Source organism: Canis lupus, chromosome 19 (assembly GCF_011100685.1).
Source record: "Canis lupus familiaris isolate Mischka breed German Shepherd chromosome 19, alternate assembly UU_Cfam_GSD_1.0, whole genome shotgun sequence".
Classification (NCBI taxonomy): Eukaryota; Metazoa; Chordata; class Mammalia; order Carnivora; family Canidae; genus Canis; species Canis lupus.
Window position 1 is genome coordinate 10,560,121 of NC_049240.1, and position 14,657 is coordinate 10,574,777.

Genomic DNA, 14,657 nt, shown 5'->3' on the forward strand with positions numbered 1-14,657 from the left:
AAAAAAGAGAAAATGTACTTCATATGTATACTTAGTAATTTGACTGATTGTGAGTGAAATTGACAATGAGATTGAAATTTATGTTCCGGATCTCTATTTACATCTGAATAAAAAGTTCTATACGAATTATTTTTCAAAATAAAAAAGATTTTTCTAAGAAGAGAATTCCTGAAATAAAACCATTAAAATAATTTATAATTTAATGCCATATTTAAGTCCATGATATTTGATCATAGAAATATATATTCCATTATTGATTTAGGTGGAAATACCAAAATAAATATGTACTCAAAATTACTCAACTTGGGACACCTGGATGGCTCAGCCGTTGAGCATCTGCCTTTGGCTCAAGGCATGATCCCAGAGTCCTGGGATCAAGTCCCACATTGCGCTCTCTGCATGGAGCCTACTTCTCTCTCTGCCTGTGTCTCTGCCTCTCTCTCTGTGTCTCTCATGAATAAATATGTAAAATCTTTTAAAAAATTAATCAACTTATTTTGTCATATATATATGTATATATGACACACACACACATATATATATACATATGTATATATATACATATATATATATATATATGACTTATATTTGTTCCGTGGTATATATGTCACTGAACAAATAAGATTTGAGAGCAGAAATAGGGGCACCGGGGTGGCTCAATCAGTTAAGCATCTGCCTTCATCTCAGGTCATGATCCCAGGGTCCTGGGATCAAGCCCTTCATGGGGCTCTCTGCTCAGTGGGAGTCTGCTTCTCCCTCTCCCAATTCCTGTAACTCCTCTTGCTTGTGCTGTCTCTCTGTGTGAAATAAACAAATAAAATCTTTAATAAAATCTTTAAAAAAATTGAAAGCAAAAATAAGTGAACATTTGGAACATGTAAAAAATATTTTCTTGTTGTGTTTTGGAAGCTATTAGCAGGGCAGGAACTCACCACTGATTCACCTCCTGCTTGAACAACCCTGTAATGTAATTTGCAAGCCAGTTGTAATTTCACCCAAAACATATTATGAAATGGAATGTATTTACTCTCACAGGGTTTGCCCTACAGAATAATTTGTAAGAGAGAAAAGCATTGTTCTTCTTGAGCTTAATGGCTGCTCCTTTTGAAGTCGCATACATATTTACCTGACCAATCCTTCTTACTCTCTATTTCAAGTTATCTGGTGAAATTAATTTGGAATATAATTGATGGGAGGTCTGATCTGAATAAATGTGTATGTTACAAATGCAAATGCATTAATGTATTTTACAGCTATGCAGTTTCAAGAACTGACTTATTTCTATCTGCTTTTTATTCACTTTTTAAAATTAGGCTACTGATGCATATTAGAATTTAATTACACCAATTAGTACTGCCACATCAGACATATGATGTGCCTTCAATTAAGAAGTACCTAATGGGTATTAGTACAATTTAGCTTCATAATTAAAGTTCTAAGAACAGCACAAATTAAACATTATGATTACAAAACATTAAAAATCTACTGGTGAAATTAAAGCTGAATATTTTAGCTTCTCCATTTAAACTGATTTTTAAAAAGAGAATCAGGATTACATAAAAAAAGCAATGTTAATATTATTGAAGCATTCTTAACTAAAGCGAGAAAACTATGCATGCATATGTATATATATATCATAGATAATGATTAAATATTTAAGAAAGTATCAAACATAATATTCCTGTCATCTAATAGGTGTTAAAAGTTATTATTTCAGGTTTTGTTTTTTCTTTGTTTTTGCTTTTCTTTCTTTCTTTTCTTTTTTTTTTTTTTTCCATAAGATATTTATCTGCAATAGCCACTTAGAACTCCTGCTCCAGGGAGCATAGATGGCAGACACAGGAAGCCTCAGTGGTGGAATCTCTGATTATGGCACTGTACTGGGGCCATATTTCCTCAGGATGCTCCTGGCCAATGACTGAGAATGTTGGGGTACTTGTGGGGGACCTGTTGTTAGGAATAGTGGCACTCTTATTAGACTTTGAATTGAGACTCCTCATTGGTCTGACCAAAACTTACTGCCACTGTGCTGAAGGCTGAGAATATTTTGTTTCAATTCTTTCTTTTTTCCTTCCACACTGATCATTGCTATCTAAGGATTCCTTGTATTTATACCTGCTTCCTCTCCTAAATGCTTAGCAGGAACTTCCCCCATGAAATTTTTACATAACTAAAAAAACTGCTTTGTGTTAGCTTCTTGGAAAACCTAATAAATATCTTATGTAGAATACATATATATATATTAAATATTATATATTATATGTATTTATATGTGTTATATATTATTAAATATATATATTTATAACTTTTGCCATTATTGGGATACTGATTTTTAAAGATTATCTGAACAGAGATACTTAAAAATAACAAAACTCTAAGAATATCTTTCTATCTGGATTACTTTGAATTTTCTTCAAAAGAAATAGAATATTAGATGGAGGTAGCCAAGAAGGTGGATGAATAGGGAATCTCATTTCATCTGATCCCTTAAATTCAGCTAGATAACTATCAAATCATTCTGAACACTCAAGAATTCAACCTGAGATGTAAGAAAAAGTATCTGGAGCTCTACAAGTAGAAAAGTGACCACTTTTTGCAAGGTAAGACATGTGGAGAAATTATTCTGAAGGGATATATCTGAAGATAAATGGTGGAGGGAAGGAGCCTTAATAAGCTGACTACTGGAATGTGATATAATACTGGAGTGCAAAATCAGAATCCTTAGAAATTGGTTCCAGTGAGAGATATCCCTGCCGAAAAGGTGCTCAGGTGGTGATATAGGGTGGAATTCTAGGTGACACAATATGATTTCAAGATCACTGGAATCACAGAAAGAATGGGAGTGCCTCAGCCAGTAGAGTTCACAAACACTGGAGCAGGGAAACTGGTTAGGGTCAGCGAGCGGGAAGCTGGCTCTCATCTCAGTTAGCCACCACCAGATTGGATGACTGCTCTCCACATGGGGACTGTGCAAAGAACAGGAGCTGGGGGACCCTCCACCTTCCTCTGAGACGGATAGAGCAGGTGCCTGCACAGCTGTGGGAGAGCTCGCAGTGTGGTACTGCCCTGCAGAAGAGAGGAAAGCAGTGACTCTTGGCCTTTCCCTGGGAGGATCAGTGTGGACATGCACCATAGGAGTCTGTAGAGTTTGGCACACAGAAGTGAAGACTTTATTCCTGAGGCTTTATTGAAGAGAGGGGACTGTGACCTTTTCACACTGGGGCTGGATATTGAATGTGGACATTTTTATTTTGATCCTAGAAAGAGGTACAGAAAACCTTCAGGGAACAAAAGACACACAGAATAACCAATAACAGCTTGAGCCCAGCATCCTTGCAAATGGCAGTGAACTCTGCCCAGGCAAAGATACCTAGGAATCAGTGCAGCAGGGCCCTCTCCCAGAATATCAACTGGAAGAACAACTGGACAGCAAATTTATGGACCACTCAGGAGAGTAAAACTCCAGCGCTAGGGGAAAATAGTGTATAGAATTTTAGATTCTTTCTCACGAGTCATTTATCTTCCACTTTAAAATTTTCCATTTCTTTTTTTTTTTTCTCTTTTCAACTAGTTTCTTATTTTGTCAACTCTTTGTTTTTCAGTCTTTTTTAGCATTTACATTTTATAGATATATTCTTCAATTTTTACTTCCTTTCACTCTATTCCATTTTGTTTTATTTTTTAATCTCTTTTTTAAAAGATTTTATTTATTTATTCATGAGAGACACACACAGAGAGAGAAGCAGGGACATAGGCAGAGAGAGAAACAGGCTCCAGGCAGGGAATCCAATGCAGGACTCCAGGATCATGCCTGGGTGGAAGACAGGCGTTAAACCACTGAGCTACCCAGGTATCCCCAAATATATATATACATAATTGCTTTCTTTACAATTTAGGATTTAATATCTTCTAACACAGACCAAAATATACCCAAGAACAAGTGGATCACCCTGTTTTTCTACCCTGTGAGGTCATATTCTCTCTTCCCACCCTCCTCTTTTTTTTTTTTTTTTTTTTTTCTTTCCCTAATTTGTTTCTTTCTTCACTTTCCATTTTCTTTTCTGGTTTATGACCTCTTTGCATTTGTCTAGGGTGTATTTTGCTTGGATCTTGGTTCGTATCTTTGATAGTTCTCACTCATTCATCCATTCTTCTCTGGACACAATGTCTAGAAGGAGAAATTCACAACGAAAGAAGGAACGAGAGGAAATGCTATCTGCCACAGATCAAATCAATATAGGCATAAGTAAAATGTCAGAGATGTAATTCAGGATAACAATTATAAAGTTACTAATTAGGTTGAGAAAAGCATACAAGACTCTTAGTGAAGAAATGAGATCTAATCAGGCCAAAATTAAAAGTGCTCTAACAGATATGGATTCGAACTTAGATGCTCTAATAGCTAGGGTAAATCAGGCAGAAGAGAAGGTAAGTGAGATAGAAGACAAGCTTGTGGAAAGGAAGGAAGCTGAGGAAAAGAGAGAAAAATAACTAATGGAACATGAAGGGAGACTTCAGGAATAACAATGTAATAAAATGGAAAAAAATAAATTACTGGAGTCCCTGAGGGAGAAGAAAGAGAGAGAGGGCTAGAAGGTATATTTGAGCAAATCATAGTTGAGAACTACCCTAATCTGTAAGGAAATAGGCATTAACGTCCAAAAGATAGAGAGGACCCCTCCCAAAATCAATAATAATAGGTTAGCATTCTGACATATAATAGGGAAGCTTGTGAATTTAAAAAATAAAGAGAAAATCCTGAAAGCAACTTGAGACAAGAGGTCCCTAACCTATGGGGGTAGGAACATTAGGATGGCATCAAACCTATCCACAGAGACCTGGCAGTCCAGAAAGGGCTTGCATGATATTTTCAAAGTAGTAACAGAAAAACATGCAGCCAAGAATACTTTACTCAACAAGGCTATCATTCCGAATGGAAGGAGAGATAAAGGGCTTCCAGGACAGACAAAAAATGAAAGAGTACGTGACCACAAAGTCAGCCCTCCAAGAAATATTAAGGGGGATCCTATAAGCAAAAAGAGAGCCCATGAGTAATATAAACCAGAAAGAAACAGAGACATTCTACAAAAATAAGTAATACAATAACACTAAATTCATATGTTTCAATAGTTACTCTGAAATAAATGAGATAAACACTCCAGTTATAAGATACAGGTATCACATTGGATAAACAAACAAACAAACAAACAAATCTCATCCAGATGCTATCTACAACAGACTCCTTTTAGATCTAAAGACATCTCCAGACTGAAAGTGAGGGCGTGGAGAATCATTTATCATGTTAACAGACCTCAAAAGAAAGCTAAGGTAGTAACTCTCATTTCAAACCAATTAGATTTTAAACCAAAGGCTCTGATAAGAGAAGAAGGACACTATATCATACTTTAAGGGTCTACCAACAAGAAGATCTAACAATTATAAATATTTGTGCTCCTAATTTGGGAACATCTAACTACACCAAACAATTAATAACCAAATTAAGAAACACATTGAGAATAATAAATAATAATAGGGGACTTCACTACCCCACTCACGGCAATGGACAGATCATCTAAGCACAAGATCAACAAGGAAATAAGGGCTTTGAATGACACACTAGATCAGATGGACTTTACAGGTGTATAGAGAGCATTCCATCCGAAAGCAACAGAATACATATTCATCTCGAGTTCACATGAAACTTTCTCCAGAATAGACCACATACTGGGTCACAAATCAGGTCTCAACACATACCAAAAGATTAGGATTATTCTTTGCATATTTTCAGACCAAATGCTTTGAAACTTGAACTCAATTGCAAGAGAAAATTTTGAAGGAACTCAAACACTTGGAGATTAAAGAGCATACTACTACAGAATGAATTGATCAACCAAGAAATTAAAGAAGATTTTTTTTAATTCAATTCATGGGAATTACTTAAAATGAAAATACAACTGTTCAAAATCTTTGGGGTACAGCAAAGAAAATCCTAAGAGGGAAGTGCATTGCAATATAAGACTCTTTCTAAAAAAATAGAAAAAAATGTTAAATACACAAGCTAACCTCACCTAAAGAAGCTGGAGAAAGAACAGCAAATAAACCTTAAACTAAGCAAAAGACAAATAATAAAGATTAAAGCAGAACTCAATGAACTAGAAACCAGAACAATAGAATAGATCAATGAAACTAGGAGCTGGTTCTTTGAAAGAATTAATAAGATAGATAAATCCCTAGCCAGACTTATCAAAAGAAAAGAGAAAGGACCCACATTAATAAAATCATGAATTAAAGAGATCACAACCAACACCAAGGATATACAAATTATTTTGAAATTATATTATGAGCAATTATATACCAACAAATTAGGCAATCTGGAAAAAGTAGATGCATTCCTAAAAACTTATAAACTATTAAAACTGAAACAAGAAGAAATAAAAAATCAGAACACCCATAATCACCAAGAAAATTTAAACAATAATCCCCCCCCCCCCGCCAAAACAAAAAGTCCAGGGCCAAAAAGCTTCTCAGGGGAATTTTTCCAAATATTAAGGAAAATAAATACCTATTCTACTTGAGCTGTTTCAAAATAATAGCAATGGAAGGAAAACTTCCAAACTCATTCTATAAGGCATTATCTTGATCTCCAAACCAAAGAATCTCAAAAGGAAAATCAAAGACTGATATCCCTGAGGAACATGGATGCCAAAATACTCACCAAGATATTAGCCAATAGAATCCAATAGCACATTAAAAGGATTATTCACCAGGACCAAGTGGTATTTATTCTTGGGATCCAAGAGTGGTTCAACTTTCACAAATCAATCAGCATGATATATCACATTAATAAAATAAAGAACAAGACCCATATGATCCTCTCAATTGATGCAGAAAAAGCATTTGACAAAATACAGCATCCTTTCTTGACTAAACTGCTTCACAGTGCAGGGATAGAGGAAACATACCTCAACATCATAAAAGACATCAATGAAAGTCCACAACAAATATCATCCAATGGGAAAAAACTCTTAGTTTTTTAGTGAACATGTCCACTCTCACCACTCACCACTGTTATTTTTTTTTAAGATTTTATTTATTTATTCATGAGAGACACAGAGAGAGAGAGAGACAGAGAGACAGAGACAGAGAGAGAGACAGAGACATACGCAGAGGGAGAAGCAGGCTCTACACAGGGAGCCTGATGTGGGACTCAATCCCAGGACTCCAGGATCACACACTGGGCTGAAAGCAGGCACTAAACTGCTGAGCCATCCAGGCATCCCTCACCACTGTTATTCAACATAGTACCGGAAGTCCTAGTCTCAGCAATCACAAAGCAAAAAGAAATAAAAGGCATCCAAATCAGCAAAGAAGTTAAACTCTCATCTTTGCAGATGACATGACACTTTATATGGAAAACCCAAAGATTCCATCCTAAAATTGCTAGAACTCACATAACTCAGCAACATGGCAGGATATAAAATCAATGCACAGAAATCAGATGCATTTCTATACACTAACAATGAGGCAGAAGAAAGACACATCAAGGAAATGATCCCGTTTACAATTGCACCAAAAAACCATATCTTGGAATAAACCTAACCAAAAAAGTAAAGTATCTGTACTCTAAAAAGTAAAGAATGCTTATGAAGAAATTGAGGAAGACACATTGAGATGGAAAAACATTCCATGCTCAAGGACTGGAAGAATAAATATTGTGAAAATGTGTATGCTACCCAGAGCAATTTACACATTCAATGCAATCCCTATCAAAATACCATTAACATTTTTCACAGAGCTGGAACAGATAATCCTAAGATTTGTATGGAAATAGTACAGACCTCAAATAGTGAAAGAAATGTTGAAAAAGAAAATCAAAGCTGATGGCCTCACAATGCCAGACTTCAAGGTATATTACTAAGCCATAATCATCAAGACAATGTGGTACTGGTACAAAAACAGACACATTGATCAATGGAGCAGAATAGAGAACCCAAAAACAGGCCCTCAACTTTGTGGTCAACTAATCTTCAACAAAGGATGAAGGTATATCCAATGGAAAAAGACAATCTCTTCAATAAATGGTTCTGGGAAAATTGGTCAGCCACATCTAGAAGAATGGAACTAGATCTTTTTCTCACACCATACACAAAGATAAACTCAAAATGGATGAAAGGCCTAAATGTGCGACAGTAATCCATCAAAATCCTAGAGAAGAACACAGACAGCAACCTCAGCTGCAGCCACTTTTTGCTAGACACATCTCCAAAAGCAAGGGAAATAAAAGCAAAAAATTACCTATTGGGACTTCATCAAGACACAAAGCTTCTGCACAGCAAAAGAAACAGTCAATAAAACTAAAAGGCAACCTACGAAGGGAGAAGATATTTGCAAATGATAAACATCAGATAAAGGACTAGTATCCAAGATCTATAAAGTACTTATCGAACTTAGAACCAAAAAAACCCCCAAATAATCCAGTCAAGAAATGGGCAGAAGATATCTACAGTCATTTTGACAAAGAAGACATACAAATGGCCAGCAGATACATGAAAAAATGCTTCCTATCACTTGGCATCAGGAAATAAAAATCAAAATCACAGTGAGATATCACTTTACATTAGTGAGAATGGCTAAAATGAACAATACAGGAAACAACAAATGTTGGTGAGGACATGGAGGAAAGGGAACCCTCTTGCACTGTTGGTGGGAATGCAAGCTGGTGCACCCACTCTGGAAAATGTCATGGAGGTTCCTCAAGAAGTTAAAAATAGAGCTACCCATGACCCAGCAATTGCACTACTAGGTATTTGTCCCAAAGTTACACATGTAATTATCTGAAGGAGTACCTGCACCCCAATGTTCATAGCAGCAATGCCTGCAATAACCAAACTGTGGAAAGACCCAAGATGTCCATCAACAAATGAGTAGATAAAGGAAATGTAATATACAAATGTGATATTGTATATATATACACAAGTATTATATATATATATATACAATAGAATATTACTCAGTCATCAGATAGGATAAATACTTACCATTTACATCAATGTGGATGGAACTGGAGGGTATTAAGCTGAGCAAAATAAATCAAACAGAGAGAGACAATTATGAGAGACAATTCACTCATATGTGGAGTACAAGAAACAGCACAGAGGATCATAGGAGAAGGAAGGAAAAACTGAAGGGGAAGTCATCAGAAAGGGAGAGAAACCATGAAAGACTCATCACTATAGGAAACAGAGGGTTGCTGGAGGGGAGGTGGGTAGAGTATGGGGTAGTTGGGTGATAGGCTATTAAGGAGGGCAGGTGATGTGATGAGCATTGTGTGTTATACACAACTAATAAATTATTGAACACTACATATGAAACTAATGGTATATTATATGTTAATTAATTGAATATAAATTATAAAAAAGCAGAATGATATGGAATATTATGAAAAATTCCAAAATGTCTACATATCAATAACTATTCAGAGAAACCCTAATACTATAATAAAAATAAGGATTAAGGCATTTGTATTTCTCCACTTGCCAAGAACTACATTTAAGATAAAAGTATATTTTTCCCAAACTTAAATATCAAAGATCAATTAAGACATTCAAAACTCACCCTTCTGATTGCTTTCACTGACTTATGTGGAAAAAATAATACCAAAAATTCTATCAACTGATATATGTATATATATGATTTTATTTATTTATTCATGAGAGACACAGGGAGAGAGAGAGGCAGAAACACAGGCAGAGACAGAAGCAGGCTCCATGCAGGGAGCCTGATGTGGGACTTGATCCCAGGACTCTAGGATCATGCCCTGGGCCAAAGGCAGGTGCTAAACTGCTGAGCCACCCAGGGATCATACTCTTGATCTAATTTTGACAAAGCTCTTGGTTTACTGCACAGTGGTCAACATAGAATTATTATTTTCATTTCTGGATTAGTTGTGTTTCCTGGATGACATAAATATGAAATTTTCAAGTTATGTGAAATTTCATCAAGATGTGTTAAGGTGAGCATAGTAGCTAGTAGCTAGCATTCAATGAAAGGTTTCACTTGATTGCTTGTAAATTTATTTAGTGTAGGAGAATTTTTTTTTTTTAACTTAACATTTCCACCCCTATTCCACCTCATGTCTTTCTGCTTCTGGAGCTTTGTTAAAAGAATGTTGAACCTTCCAGATTCACCCTACAATTAGTCAAAAATGCCATAATTAAGTTAGCATGGAATGACTAATTGGGGTTCTTTCAAAAGTGAAAAGAATTACATGTAAACAAGTGTGGAAGTGGACAGACTTTTTGAATGAATATTGCATAGGTGAGATGGGAGAAAATGGTGACCTGTTTTCTGGTGAATAATGTTAATGAGATAAATGACGAGATCAATAAAACTCATAGGAATCAGTTTGTTGACTGAAAAGGATGAATATGGTAACAAATAATGTCTCTCTTAAGTTTTACCTATGAGGGTGATCGGGTTTGTCTGGATTCCAAGTTCACTACTAACAGTATTTGCTAAAAAAATATTTCCCATAGGAGCTCTAACACTTAGCAGTTTATTCCTTGTTTTGCAAGTAGGGCTTCTGACATGGCTTATGAATAAGATAAACATAGGACCTTCTTCATCTGTGCTTTAATTTTTCCGATTGTTTTTGATTTTTTATATTTTTAAAAGTGAAAACGCCATTAAGATCATACTTACCTCCTTTCAGTTTTATGCTTGAAACTCCATTTGCAAGAAAGCAATGCTCATCATCAGGTCAGGTCTCATTCTTTCAAAATATAGCCTATTGAGTAGCCATGTGTGAGACATTCTTTACTTCCCATAGTCCATGGTGTTTTGTACATATCCCTTGATCTGAGATTAATAATCTTTTCCTGAGATAATCAATAGAATGAGATAGATAATTTGGGCTCCTTATTTGTATAATGAAATATACATTTCGGGTCCTACTCAGTTATTTTCCAGTTGAATGTACTTTACAAACACACACACACACACACACACACACACAACTGCTTCTCATTTTGCAAAGAATTAGTGGGAAGAATTTGTAATTTAAAATTATTGCCTCTTTTGGTACTTTTAGGACATATTTGCTTATTTAGGACTCTGAGATATTTCAAACAGCATTTTAACAGTCACATATCAACATGATGAAAGGGTCATCAATGATAATTTCCTGGTTATATTTCAGAAAGAGATATGAGTATTTGAATTTTTGTGATCTCAGATTTTGGGTTTCTGTCAGGGAAATTTTTAAGTAAACCTCAGCTTCTCATTTCTGTCTGTAAAACACTAGATTTCATTGTTCTGCAATGAAATTATTATTTCATTTATTTATTTATTATTTATTTATTTATTTATTTATTAATTTTCTTCTCACTATTTCTAAAATTACTTTTCTTGAAAGGAACCATGGATAAATCTTAGGAATAGATTGAAAAAAGGGACTGGTAAATGAGAGCAACAAGATGTAAATACAGGCTGTTTGGATCCAATAATAGACCTCTAACTACATGCTATTTATTAAGAAAAATAGGCAAACTCCAAACAAAAAATTCAAGAGTATATCTGCCTCCCTGTGGCAGATAATGAATGAAAAGTAGCTGCAAAGTTATAGATACAGTTCTCATTCTTAAACTGGAGTGTGTGCTCACACGTGTTCATTCCATTACTATGTCTTACAGGTGAGGTATTTTAATTAAATATTAATGATAGAAATAGAATACTACGAGATAAAATATCTAGCAGCATGTTGCAACAAAAAACAAAATTAAAATTGAATATAGGCAGTGTCTTTTTAAGGCCTAATCTCTCACTATGTAAACATATCTCTTAGGCAAAGAAATCACAGATCCGCACATTTTCAGGCACAAAGGACTCAATTAAATAAATAAAACGAGGGACTACTGAGGCCAATTTATACTATCAAATAACAAGTAAATAAATAAATAAAATAAAAAATGCTAAATCCAGAAAAATGAAAATAGCTACGTAGCATTTACATAATTTCAAAAGTGTAATTGTTAGGCATATATAATTTTTGTAAAGTTTAGAACCTCCTGCATAATTCTTATTCTCATTATTTATTACTAAACATATTTATTTCACTTTAAAAATATTATTTTGAACTTTCATTTGTTTAATAACAATTGTTGCAATTGAAAGAGATGTAAAACAAAAATAAACTTTTAGGTAAATATCAATCTATAAACCAGAAATATACGCTGATCATTTCTTTCTAAATAATGCTATTATAAATGTATGCACATTTCAGATTATATATCCTGAGTTATGGTGCCTATTATATTTGTATAAGTTTATTTGTATAAGTTTAATGTCATTTATTAAAGATACTAAAAGAAAGATATTATGCAATTAAAATATAAATAAATATATTATTCAATATAATTACTCATTAGATATATCTATGTAATATTGGTCTTTGCTGCCATGAATTAACTCCTCACAAGATTTTAGAATTTAATTTATTTCATCAAGTGTCACAAAGTCTTTGGCTCTTATCAAATATAGTACTATAAACACTGTATATAGACACTGTATCTGTATCTGTATCTGCTAAAATATTCAATTTTTTATATCTTCCTTTTATTGTACTTTGTTTTTATTTTCATATTTTCACACCCACACTAAATAATTCAATAAATCTACATTATTATATAGTGATATAATAAAACTGTAAAATCTAGTATAGATTTCATAGAGAAAAAAACATAAAAACCTTGAATTGATAATCAATTAGAAGTAAAATTTCATGTTTTTATTTTTTTGCACATTCTTCTTTCCCTAGACTTCCTGTATTGATAAAGCAGTGAACAAAGTGTATGCCTTAAAAAACCCTACAGAGTTTGAAGTGAATATAGATGAAAGATAATATAAGCAAATAAAATGTAGCAATTACTGTTAAATTAAAAATAGAGGGAATATAGAGAGAACATAGCAAAAATATGTTGACTTTATCAGTAGGGTGTGAATATAAACTGAACTAAGCAGGTTTATGCTGTATGAGGCAGGGATTACACTAGGTGAAGATAAAGACATAGAGTAGATAAGAGGCTAGTTCATATAAAATGCTCCAGTTAAAGGAATTTGAATTTATGGCTCAGGCAATAGAAGCTATTAATAGTTTTAAGCAGAGGATTGATTGGATGAGATTGGTAATTTTCAAGAAATAATTTGGGCAACATTAAAGCAAAGGATCAAAGAAGTTTGACCCTGAGGTAAGGAAATAAGATAAAGGTCTTTAGCAATAATCTAAGTGAAAATTGGATGGAAGTCAAAACTATTTACCCAAGTAAGCTGAGTCGAAATTGATGACTAAGAAAGTGGTATGTTAAGCAGAGTGAAAAGTCCAAGACTGGGGTGTGTCTGGCTGGGGTAATGTGGAATGATAAATATGCAGTTATGTCCTGTTTCAGTGAGCAGGTTCTGGCCAGTGAAATATGGATAGAAGTCATGCAAGCCATTTTCAAGCTTTCCTCTTACATTTCCTAGGGCATACATGGATATTTCAGTACTTAGTTGTTATCATAGCCCACCTCAATTAATACCAGTTTGTTGGAAGGAATGAGTACTATTGTAATGAAAAGCTAAAATCTATGGCATTGTCTTACAATCAGGAAGTAGGTGGTGTGGTAACTTAAATCAACGATCATCAAAGATGATGGGAAGTAGCTGTCCATTCTTCCCTCACAGAGGGAAGTGGTTGGTATCAAAAAACTGTTGTATGAGTGTTTTTCCCAGAAAACAAAAACACAGTTTAACCAAAGGACTTATTCATCTGTAATACATAGATCATTCAAACTATCTGCCCAGGAGCCTTTCATAATTATCAAAAGCCCAGTGGCTCCCATGTACTTCCTATTCTTGCCTTTCTAAATGAGATTTTTTGTGATTTTCCTGCCCTTGTTCTCATATAGGATATGGAAGGTAATATCCTGGAACAAATGGGGACACTTCAGAACCTGATAGAGACTATTTTACATCACCTAGAAATTCAAGATTTTGTGCTGGATGTATAATGGATGAAAATCTGGGTTATGCTCCTCAGGGAGAGGATTGTGTTCCACGTGAGAAGTGAAGAATGAAGTGTCTAAATTCCATCCAGTTAAATTGGACAGAAGAGTTGTAACCCTCTAATATATCCTGTAAAATCTTCTATATCCCTTTCCTTTAGAAAAAGAAAAAAGAGAGAGAAAGAAAGAAAAGAAAAGTGCAGCCCAGGTGGCTCAGCGCCGCCTTCAGCCCAGGGCTTGATCCTGGAGACCTAGGATTGAGTGCCACGTCAGGCTTTCTGCATGGAGCCTACTTCTCCCTCTGCCTGTGTCTGTGTGTGTGTGTGTGTGTGTGTGTATGTCTCATGAATAAAAAAAAATCTTTTTTAAAAAAGAAATCATTACGAATTTAAAACAAAGAGAATTAGTGTAAAATTGGGAGTAAAAATGACTTTTTAAAAAAGGCAATGAGGCAACTATTGTAAGGCAACCCAGAATTTGGAATCAGCAAGAAGAAGTTGCTACCATCTTTAGATGGAGAGGCCAAGATAGGAGACCACATTACTGGAGCTGAGGATAGAGATTGCTGGCCAAAAGTTGACCTGTGTAGGAGCCAGAGTCATGGAAAAAATGCAGCTG

General features: G+C 34.7%; 1 long non-coding RNA gene across 1 annotated transcript in view; it reads right to left on the reverse strand.

Moving 5' to 3' along the window:
• LOC111091102 overlaps window positions 1-14,657 on the reverse strand; it is a 212,020-nt gene that overhangs the window by 5,164 nt on the left and 192,199 nt on the right. Inside the window, exons 4-5 of the long non-coding RNA XR_005373903.1 lie at window positions 10,702-10,877; window positions 9,039-9,076 (exon numbers count right to left, since the gene is read on the reverse strand). This is a non-coding gene — a long non-coding RNA (uncharacterized LOC111091102). The remainder of the gene's footprint in view (window positions 1-9,038; window positions 9,077-10,701; window positions 10,878-14,657) is intronic.